Below are 11503 nucleotides of genomic sequence, written 5' to 3' on the forward strand. Positions count from 1 at the left end.
AATAATAATAATAATAATAATAATAATAATAATAATAATAATAATAATAGATACTGAGAAAAACTTAGTTCTTCTTTTTAAAACCCACAGATTTCTCTAATGAAAAGAAATGTGTATCCTGACTGTTTTCATCTGGGCCATCAAAACCCTTCAGAGCTAGCATTAGGCTGTCTGGAGCAAGCAGGCTGAACATCTGATTTCTAACTTTTTTTCCTTCCAGTGTTTTCCTGTTTTATTCATATTCCATTGGTTTGGTTTCATTGTCTGGAGTTTTCTTTTTTCTTTTCTTTTCCTTTTTTTTTTTTTTTTTTTTTTTTTTTCGGTTAGGCCACAATAAATTTTTTTTAAAACTACTTTGTGATATAAATAAATTGCACATTCTATTCAAGTGACGAGTAGAGTAGCAGATGGTTTGTGAATTGGGCAAATGAGGAAGAAAAGGAATAAATGAGGACTCTCAACACCATTTAAGATAAGTAACTTTGTTTACTTGTTCTGGGTAGTTTTAACTGACAATTTGACACAACCAATAATCACTTGAGAAGAGAGTCTCAAATGAAGAAATATCTAGATCAGCTTGGCTGGCAGGGTGAGGTGGGGGTAGGGTGGATCTTGATTGTGAACTGACTAAGAAAGACACAGGCCAGAGTGAGTGGTATCATTCCCTGAGTAGGGGACCCAGAACAGTGTAAGAAAGGAGAAAACAAGCTGAGAGCAAGCAAGCAAAGATGTGTTCGTTTTCTCTTTGCTCTTGAGTATAGATGGGATGTGACTAGCTGCTTGGATCCTTGCCTTGATTTTACTCAAGTGATGGACGGACTATGACCTGAGATTGAAAGCCAAATAAACTCTTTCTCCCCAAAGTTGCCTTTTTGTCGGCATATTTTGTCACAGTAACCAAAATGAAGCTAGGATAACTGGTTTGTTGTTTTGAAGCTACTTTGTTTATATTTTGGACCTTGATAGCTGTTAGCGGGAAAACAGTCTGGTGAAAATGTATTCAGTTTGATAGATTCCCTCTATCTGGCTATTTTTAATGAGATCAATTGCTGAGAGCACTCTTGTCCTTCTAAATTGATTAGCTCTGCCTAGCAGGAAGAGAATGTCTTGCTGCTGCAAACCCTCCCTGTACCTCTGTCATGTCCAGGCAAAGTGGACACATGGAGAAGGGTGGGACCAGGTGGGAGAGTGAGGGGGTGACAGGACTTTGAGGGTCATGAAGAATGATTGACCTCCTGAGCATTCCCTATAAGAAGGGATGCTTTGTCTTAAGTAGTGGGGTGCCTGCCACAAGTCCAGGGCACTGACTTCCAAGAAATGCTTGTTAGAAATTACCAAAGGCAGATATGGTGATGCTTGCTATTTTCTGGTCCTTATGAGGGAATACCAGTTTGCCTGCCTAAACTGCAGCCACATGGGTTTTATGCAGTAGTGCTGGATATATCTCTGGTTTTGCGAATTTCTTTTGTCCTCTACAAGTGCTGTATGTGTTTCCTACACAAGGTTTAGAAATTAGATACAAGCTAATGTTAAAGACTAAATAGTGTCTGATGAGGGGAAAAGCTGAAACACTTAAACTTGAGCAATTAATGGGAAAGGATAAATGAGAGTCAGAGGCTTTAGAACACGATTTACTCTGTCCTATAACTGCCCAGATATTCTTTGACAGTGCTTGTTTCAGAAGTGAAAAGAAAAGTTAGGCCGGGCACAACTGCTCTGCCAGCATTCTGGGATCACAAAATGGTTAAAGCCAGGCATAGTGGTACATAGCAGCACTCAATCCCAGCACTCAAGAGGCAGAGGCAGGTGGATCTTTATGAGTTCTAGGCCAGCCTACATAGTGAGTTCCAAGCCTACATAGGGAAACCTTGCCTCAAAAAACAAAAACAAATATACAACATGGCAAAACAGGAGTACCAAGAGCCCTGCACACACTTGGCAAGCATTCTGTCATTGAAATAGGTTCCCAGCTCCTTCTGTTACTGACCCTGTTATCAGTCAACACATCGTGTCTAGGCAACCATCATAGTACCTGAGTGGTCTCTCGGTACTTTACTCATGCCCTACACCCCTTTCCAACATCTAATTCCCCCACTGTGGCTAGAATGGTTTCTTTTATGATAGATTATAGGAACCAGCAAGATGGCTTAATTGTTAAAGTTTCTTCCATGCATGCCTGAGGCTCAGAGTTTGAATTTCCAGTATATACATAAGAACCAGGCTTGGCAGCATGTCTGTAACCTCTGTGTTGACGGTAGTTTGTGGTGTGTGTGTGTAGACAGACAGATCTTCGGAGTTCATGGACTACCCAGCCTGGCTGAATCAATAAACTCCAAGTTCAGTGAGAGACCCATTCAAAATAAATAAATAGCCAGATATATAGTGCCACAGGTATATAGCACTTGGCAGGCAGAGGCAGGAGGATCTCTGTGAGTTTGAGGCCAGTCTGGTCTATATAGCAAGCTCCAGGACAGTCATAGATAAGACTACATAGAGAGGACCTGTCAATAAATTAGATAGATAGATAGATAGATAGATAGATAGATAGATAGATAGATAGATAAAAGTGGAGAGTGACAGAGAAAACACCTGACATCGACTATCAACTTCTGGCCTCTACAAACACACACACACACACACACACACTTTATGAATACCCATACATTTAACTCTGTCTCTTTCTCTGTGTATCTCTCTCTCCTTCTCTTCCTCTCTCTCTACTTCCCTCCTTCCCTCCCTCTCTCTCTCTTTTCTTTTTTCTCTCTCTCACATAGACACAGGCACACATGCAAACCTCTATTTGGACATTCACTCTTTTGCCTAGAGCTCTATAATGGTCTACCATAACTCCCAGGGAAAAGGCAGTTTGTAACCAATCTACCAACAGCCATCAATGGGGTGCCATGCGCTGCAAGCCCTCCCATGTCCTTCTCTTGTTTACTCACCATCCCTTATCATATCAGCCCCATTCCCATTCCTGGAATAACCCAAGGCTCCTATAGCCTCAAGACTGTCACATGTGGCTGAAACACAGTGTCACTTACATTTAACCTAGCTGGCTTCTCATCCTCTTAGTTCCAGAAAAGAAAAAGAAAAGAAAAAAAAAAAGTGTTGCATCCTGTGAGTAATCCTCTTCCAGGACCCTTCTCACTGCTAGCTGAGTTTTCCATCTTGCCTCTTTTGGAGTCTTCTTCCCATAATTGTGTATTTTTTTCACTTGTAAAAAGGAAAAGGTTTGTGCACCAGCATTTTCATACTAGGCCAAAGATGAAAGCAACAGCAAGGTCCATCACGGTTGACAGAATAAACAAAACGTGTTGCGCGTTCATACAGCGGAAGTACCATTCCACCTTAGAAAGAAGAAAGTCTGCTGGCAAACTCTGCTGCAGTGCCCATAGTTAGGACGGCTTGTCTCTGTGCTGTCTGTCTCCTCCATTGTCCATGGCTTCTTAGGACGTCAGGAATTTGATTCCCTTTTGGTACACCTTTTCAGAGTTTGGCTCTGTGCCTGGGATAGGACAGTCTCTCGGTATAAGGAGAAGGAGATCCTGGAAGATGGAGAGAACACAGATTAGGGTTCAGTGGCCCCAGGAGCCTGGGTTGCTGCCAGCCTAGCTCCAGCCCCTGAGAAACACAGCTGTCTCTCCTCTTTCTTGCCTAACCCAACACGGATTTGCGACTAAGATTTCTTTCCTCACTGAGGCCAAGCCTTCCTCCTCCTGGAGGGCTGCAGCTTTGGCTTCTCCCTCCCTAACCCCCTGCGAGGCCTTTTGGACAACCGTGACCCATGCAAGAGTTTTTAAAAGACCCTTCAAAATCTTCATCAGTTTCCTGTGCAGATGGGGGTGACATTGTCCAACCAAGAATATGGCGCCTCCTTGGGGACTTAGTACAGAATGAGGAGGGAGTGAAGCTGAGATTCAAATCTAGGCAACACAGCTTCAAAGCTCAACCACTGAGCTGCTAGGCCGCTCACCACTCCTTGGGGGTAAACACGTAAAGGCTTGTGACATCAAGATAGAAAGTCCTGGAGGGACTGAGCGCACTCTGTCCCCTCCCCCGCCCCAGGGGGGCCTCCAGGTGTTGCTCTCCAGGAGGTGGAGTGACTCACAGTGTTTAGCAGATTTGGAAAGTGCTCTGGCTTGTTTTCCTCTACGGTTCTGAGATTCCTGAAGCTGCATCTGCTGGTGATTACCTTCCCTAAAACTCTCCAACCTGGATCCATCATGGGTCCATCAATGCAACCCGGAAGAAGGGTGTCCTCTAGGCTAACCTGTCAGAGATTCTAGACCCTTCTAGGAGCTCTGGGTATTCAGAACAGAGGGGTACATTCATTTCTAGGCTCCTCTGACCCGGGACTCCCAGGCTCAGTTCCTAGTAGAGTCCACCCAAAATAGCCCACCCTACTATCTTTGTGACACCCCCATGTCAAGACATCTCTCCCCATTGGACTGGCAGTATAGCTCAATTGTAGAGCATTCCTCTGTGTGTGTGTGTGTGTGTGTGTGTAGCCCCTAAGACTGCAGCCCATGTTCCAAGTAAAGAGGGACCTGGGAATGGTCCCAGGGTAAGTTTCAGCATCTGATCATAAAACCCAGTTGCTGCTGCCTGGAGCCCAAGCGCTCCCTACCACCAGGTCCCTCAGGTGCATGCCACTGGGAGGACAACAGCTCTGCCCCCACTTTGCTGGCTGTGCTGAGCCCCCTCACTGACTTCTCACGGCACCTGCATGAGGGAGCTACAGTTAGAAGTCACAGTGAGTTGGAATCACTTGGCCCAGGTCCTTAGCATGGAAAAATGGAAGCACTGAGGATCTAGTCACAGGCTGGCTGGGCTAGAGTCACACTAAGCTCAAAGGCGGAACAGCTGATGGGCCCCCAGGAGCTAGGGGCTTCTGTCTCCTAGTGTCCTTGTGACTGTGCCCACACCTTCCACATGATCTAAGCAAAGAGGGTCTTGGGGCAGCACGAACTCATCCCACACCATAAACCCTGGCCTGTTTTAGCTGCTGCCACCTTGTTCCCAAGGCCTCCATGCTGTTCAGGTCTGCTCGGGACTCTGCCTTCCAGAGCTCCCAGCCTCTTCTGTGGCTCTCTCATAAACACAGAACAGAAGCAGGTCAAGTGTGTTCAACCTTGACCTTCCAAAGTGAGGGACTTTCCAAAGCTCCTATCCCACTGCCTTCAGCTCTGGTTTCCTGGGAATAGGAAGGTACAGGAAGATGACATTCAGGGGAAAACAAAGACATGACCATCTGGTAGGACTTTGTCAAATGTCCCCAGGTTTCACTTTCTTTATTTAGACAGAGAGTTTGGAATTCAGTGTCATTCAGTCTTGGAATCCTCCCACTCCCACTTGGGGTGTTTCTGATGACTCACCCCAAGGTCTCCTACAGCTACAATCACTCTAGGATGATCCCAAAGCTTACCAAAACCTGATAGGCTACACGTCCCTTTTTGGAATCCTGAAGGTTCTCCCTGCAGCTCTTCCTCACATTATCTTTCTTATTAAGTCCACAACCCAACCTCCACCCCTACCCCCATCCCTGGTGGACAGGCAACAGAGCATGGAGTGGCCAATGGTAGTTGGCAGCCCTGACCTGAAACACACACACACACACACACACACACACACAGAGACAGAAAAACAGAGAGTAATCTTCATCTGGTTGTATACTTCCCCTTTCACAGTCATCACTCTCTCCAGTTGTGAGTGTGCTCTTGAATCTTGATTTTTTATCTCTCTTTGTCTCTCCTTCCTATCTCCCTTCTTCCCTTCTCCCCTCTCCCTTTTTTTGTTCTTCTCTCCCTCTTCTACCTCTCTCCTTCCTTCCTTTCCTCCTTCCTTTCTTCCTTCCCTTTCTCCCTCTTTATCCAGCCTCCTCTACTTCTATCCTTTTAAAAAGAAATTGAATCTTCCTCCCTTTCAACTGCTACTCTACCCTTTCCAGCCCTTGTCTTTGGAGGTTTCTTCTCCCATCTTCTCACAAACTTCCTGCTCTCTGGGTATGCCCTGCCCCTTCAGCTGCTTAATGATAATTCCAAGCCATATGCTCGCTTCTGCTCTCTCTCTCCCTTTTTTTCTTCTCCTTCTCCTTCTCTCCCCCATCTCTCTCTCTCCTGGCATCATGTACCCCATGCTGGCCAAGGATGATCTTGAACTTCTAATCCTCCTGCCTCTACCTCCTGAATGGTAGAGTCACAGGCATACGGCACCACACCTGCTTTATATAGTACTGGGATGGAACCCAGGGCTTCATGCATGCTAGGCAAGCACCTTACCAACTGAGCTCCATCTCCATCTTGCCAAGCCCATCTTCTGCTCATCTGCCACCTTTCATACCACTCCTCTCTCCCTTCTTGAGGCCCCTTCTTTGCTTCTGGGTCATGACACTATTCTGATACTTACTTATCCTTTATGTCACAACTACTTTTTGGTTTTCTTTGCTGGATCTGCAAGCTGTCCAGTAAGTGTATATGTCTTCTAAAGGGTCCATCTTAAAAAAAAATCATTTTTAAAAATTTATTTATTACTTATTTTTAATGTACATTTGGTATTTGACCTACATGTATATCTGTGTGAGGAAGTCGGATCCATCATAACTTGGGTTACAGCCAGTTGTAAGCTGCCATGTGGGTGCTGGGAATTGAACCCAGGTCCTCTGGAAGAGCAGCCAAAGCTTTTAACTGCTGAGCCATTTCGCCAGCCCCTAAAGGGTCCATCTTTACTTCTCTCTTCATCTCCTATTCATTGGGCAGCCTACAATGCCCATCTCCAGTACCCAAAGACCCAGTGACATCTTGAGGACCCTACAGATACCATATACACTCACATAAACATGTATACATAATAAAAATAAGTCTTTTAAAATGCTTTTTAGATGTTTCACACCACTCAGGTTTGGGTACTCTGTGAAGCCAGCCCTGGGAATCACAGGCAGCTGAGGGTGTTGACCCCGACAGTAGCTTAAATGCCTTCCTACTGGGACAAGAGTGTCTTGGAATACTAAGTGAACGGCTGGTCCCCTGGGGCTTTGTTGAGAATGCTGAGTAGATGCTGACCTTCCTTTAGTCAAACCTGTGCTTCCAACTAAATCACACCACACAGGGGGTGGGTGGGTTGATGTGTGGTAATTTGTAAACCTGAAACACCCTGAGGACATCCTATAAAGCATGTTCAACCCTCCATCTCCTAGCCCGGGATCTACCACCCCACTGGCTTCCACTGCTGGACACTGGATTGGAGAATTCAGTGAAGCCCTGGGTGCCCAGGGAGACTCCGGAGTTCCAGGGGGGAATCTATGAGCCTGGCACGGTTTCTGTACAAGCTCGCACGGACCAGCCCCTGGGACTCCCATGACAGCTGTGGTCTCATGCTGTGGTCAGGACACCCTCGTAGGTTCTCTGTTTCCCAACAGTGACTCACTGCTCCGTGAGCAGAAGCAAGCTGGGACTCAACAGTCTCTGTTTCTTCTTTCTTCTGTCTTTCCAGGAAGCACTTGGAACAGGATATAAAGGCAGCACTTTCCACCCAGTCTGACATCCTGCTTCCAGATGCGAGACTCCAAGCCAGCACAAGGGCGGCCCCAAAGCAGCTGGGAGTGGGGAGCTCCAGGTTCCAGCTTGAAAAATCCAAGTCTAGCAGCTTCCAGCTAGGCCGTCACTTTGCCCTCACTCTCTTTAACGGACCTCAAACGATCAGAATACTGTATTACACTCTGTAGTGATTCATATGGGAAGTGTCTCCCATGGGCTCTGGCCTTAGAACATTTGGTGTGGCGTCCACTTAGTGGTGCTGTTTGGGGGCGGCTGTAAAATAGCCTGTTCTCATACCTTTATTTAGCTCCCTGAGGTCAGCACTGTCTGATATCACTAGCTGGAAATATCCAGGACTAAAAAATTCATTAGTGTCTTCGTTGACTAGAGTGTATGATTACCATTGTTCTGATATTACTATTAAATATTGTTAATCTCCTACCGTGCCTAACTTATGCATCAAACCTTACTGTTGCAGTGTTCATATTGGGAAATAAGCATAGTGTATGTGAAATCCAGAACTGGCTACAGTTTCAGGCACCCGTGGCGCCGTGAATGAGGGAGGGTCACTGCATGCAGTGATGGCAGTCTCAGCACGTGTGTCCTGGCACTTACTACCTGACTGCATGCCTGGAACTGGACTCAGGTCCTCTGCAAGTGTAGTTTGTACTCTTTACCACTGAGCCATCTCTCCGGCCTCGGCTGTTGGGTTTTCTGTTGCTTTGTTTAGTTTTGTTTTGGGGCAGGTTCACAGGCTCCTATCTCCCAGGTTGCATCTCTGTAGCCAAATGACCTTGCACTCCTGATCCTCTTGTCTCCACGTCCCAAGTTCGGAGATTACAGGGAGGCACCATCACAGTCAGGTTTACGTGGTGCTGAGGACAGAAGTCAGGGCCTCCTGCAAGCTAGGCAAGCATGGCACCAACTAAGTCCTCAAATGGGTTATCTATTATATTCTAAACTTCTCTGAAGCTTTGTGGTTTTAACATAACAATAACCATTGTTTCCCATAGTTCTAGCAGCTCTAGAGTTCGGGAGCTCTTCAGCTTCAGGGTCCTACCTAGGTCTCTTATGTCGTTACAGTCATTGATACCTACCTGCTCAGGGACTGATAGCAGTGGTTCTCAACCTTCCTACTGCTGCAACCCTTTAATGCAGTTCCCCTTGTTGTGGTAACCCCGCACCAACCATAAAATTGTTTTACTTCATAACTGTGATTTTGCTACTGTTAGGAACTGTAATGGAAATATGCCACCCCAACCCTTCACCACGTGGTCTTTTCAGAGGGCCACTCGAGTGGCTGGACAATGTGGCAGCCAGCTTCCCCCCCTGCCAGGCAATCCAAGAGAATACAGGTGAAGCCACAGTGTCTTTTAAGACCCTCCCTCACAAGTCTCACTGTGCCACCATGTTTACCCGGGATGCCTCCATTTGGGGAGGCATCCACAGAAGGCTAGGAACACTCATTAGTTACTTTTCTTTATTAGTTACTTTTCTTGCTACTGACCAACTAGATGAGAAGAAATAATTTAAGGGCTTGGGGTATGTCGCTGTAGAATTCAGGGTTCAGTTCTTAGCACTGCATAAAATGAACATTGTGGCCTGTGCCTGTAATCTCAGCAGTTATGGGGATTAGAAGTTCATGAGCAGCTGGGGCATGGTAGTGCACCCCTTTAATCCCAGACTTTTGGGAGGCAAATGCAAGTGGATCTCTGTGAGTTCGAGGCCAGCCTGGTCTAAAAAAGCGAGTCCAGGATAGCCAAGGCTACACAAAGAAACCTTATCTCAGGAAAAAAAAAAAAAAAAAAGGAGTTCATGGTTTTTCTCTGGTACATAGCAAGTTTGAGAATAGCCTGGTTACAGGAGGTTCTGTCTCAAGTAGACAGAAGAAATGGAGGAGGAAGAGGAGAAGGGGAAGGAGGAGAAGAGCTTAAGGGGCGATTCAGTCTTGTAGTTCGAGGGTGGACAGTCCATCATAGTGCAGAAGATGCTGCAGAAGGAATGCCAGGCATCTGGTTATACTGAGTCTGTAGTCAGAAAGCAGAGGACAGGAAGTGGAGCTTCTGGGCCATAAAAGCTGAAGGTCAGGGCCCCCAGTGAGGCTCCGCCTCCTGAAGGTTCTACAGTCTTCCCAAACAGCATCACCAGCTGGGGACCAAGTTGTTTAAACACATGAGCCTGTAGGGGACATTTCACATCCAAATCACATCACAGAATGGGCCGGAGACTGAGTCCCACAGTTCCGATGGAGGAGGGAGCCCTGGGTCATTCTTAGCTCAATCTTTGGTGTATGCTTTGCGATCCCTCCCCTCCCCCACATTCTCACCTTCAGTCAGAGGTGCAGACAGAGCCCTTTATAATCAGAAGGGCAAGAGGGAAGATGCCCAGGGAAGAAGGAGATGTTTACCCAGGTGAGCAGAACCTTTGTGAAGCTTGGGGAATGACCTAGCGAATTAAATGCCTCCTGGGCGAGTGTGGGAGACCTGAGTTTGGGTTGCCAGCGCCCACTCAAAGCTGTACTCGGTAGCATGTCTACAGTCCCTGTACTCCTAAGGCAAGTGGTGAGGTAGAGGCAGGAGAATACATGGAGGCTGAAAGGCCAGCTAGCTAGCCCATGTATACTGCAGTGAATAAGACACCCCACCTCAAACAAGGTAGAAGGTTAAGGACAGACGCCTGAAGTGGTCCTCTGACCTCCACACCGCCACCATGGCATTCATGCCTGCACTCTTACCCATGAATGTGCATACACATCACACACACACACACACACACACACACACACACACACACACACACACGAACATGCACACACACGCACACACACACAGCTATGTGAGGGATTATGAAGGGATTGGCAGACACTCAGAAGGGAAAATGTTTATAATGTGAGTGAAAGAAGCAGAGGGGATGGTTCAGTGAGAGCCAAGCAAACACATTTAAGCCAGCTGAGGCAAAACAGTAAACGTTAGGGCAGAGGGTTTGGCTGAAACATGGTCAAAGTTCCTGCAGGCTTGTTTGATGTGGGGATTTGAGGCTGAGTAATGGATTTGAGGAGTGTGAAAAAAAAAATTCTCCTCTAAGGGACATTTCAGGAGCTTGTCCCGGTAGGGTCAAGGCAATACCAGGAAACGGATTTTAATAGCTTCCTTATATCAGCGTAGGAAACTGAAGCTGATAAGGAGTTGGAATAGAGTCTCCCGTTTAAAGGAGCTTCCCCAAAAGGAAACTTTGGAGAGGGAGATAGTCTGTGTTTACACAGCATGCCTTCGCTGTCTGCACTTTACACAAGCTGTATCCTAGGGCCAGGCTGAAGATAGAACTGCCTGACCTAGAAAAGCCCAAGTCTGGGCACAGCGCCCAACCAGCAGTGGGAGGGAACTTCTGCCCCGCTCCGCCCAGCGCGGGGGGCTCAGAGTGGGGTGGGGGTGGGGGGTTTCCTTGTGCACTGCAGACCCTCCGCTGGATGCACACAGAGCTAAGCAAAGCCATGGCAATGGTTTGGAGAGCTACTCCAACTCTTCTTCATGTTCTTATTAACTCTTACTATTGTTCAGCTCAGGGATGTAGCTCAATGGTAGTACCACGTTGCACAGCACAATAGAAGTCCTTGGTTCGATGCCCAGCACCAGTAAGAAAGTGAGAGGGGAGGGAGAGTCTTCTAGTTCATCTCCCGCCACCCCCCCATTAGCAACAGGGAATGTTACAAGAAGGCCCTGAGGTATGACATGTTGTCCACTCATCCAGCAATAAACCTTAGTGGAGATGACTGTGGGTTTCCTAAATGCTCCCAATGCAATACTCTGAGTGTTCCCAAAAGGCCCATCCACGGTTTACACATCAGTAGGTTTGTTCAAGAAGATGATGTGAGTCAGTTTCAGGATTTGAATCCACGCTCTCCCTTGAAGCTGACCTTGGTCATTTTTAGGGCAAGGAGTTTCTGTTTTCTCAGGTAGGATGTGGATCAC

At 46.7% G+C, this 11503-nt stretch overlaps 1 protein-coding gene and 1 long non-coding RNA gene across 2 annotated transcripts in view; one reads left to right on the forward strand and one right to left on the reverse strand.

Moving 5' to 3' along the window:
- The window catches only part of Rgs9 (regulator of G protein signaling 9), a 104817-nt gene extending 101591 nt beyond the window's left edge, over nucleotides 1–3226 (reverse strand). The window contains exon 1 of the mRNA XM_055592432.1: nucleotides 3045–3226. The gene's annotated coding sequence lies outside the window, so the exon portion shown is untranslated. The remainder of the gene's footprint in view (nucleotides 1–3044) is intronic.
- The window catches only part of LOC129665636 (uncharacterized), an 11915-nt gene extending 3941 nt beyond the window's left edge, over nucleotides 1–7974 (forward strand). Inside the window, exon 2 of the long non-coding RNA XR_008718404.1 lies at nucleotides 7492–7974. This is a non-coding gene — a long non-coding RNA (uncharacterized LOC129665636). The remainder of the gene's footprint in view (nucleotides 1–7491) is intronic.
- Nucleotides 7975–11503: the final 3529 nt, after the last annotated feature.

Source organism: Psammomys obesus, unplaced genomic scaffold, assembly GCF_907164565.1.
Source record: "Psammomys obesus unplaced genomic scaffold, mPsaObe1.curated_primary_1811, whole genome shotgun sequence".
NCBI classification, from domain to species: Eukaryota; Metazoa; Chordata; class Mammalia; order Rodentia; family Muridae; genus Psammomys; species Psammomys obesus.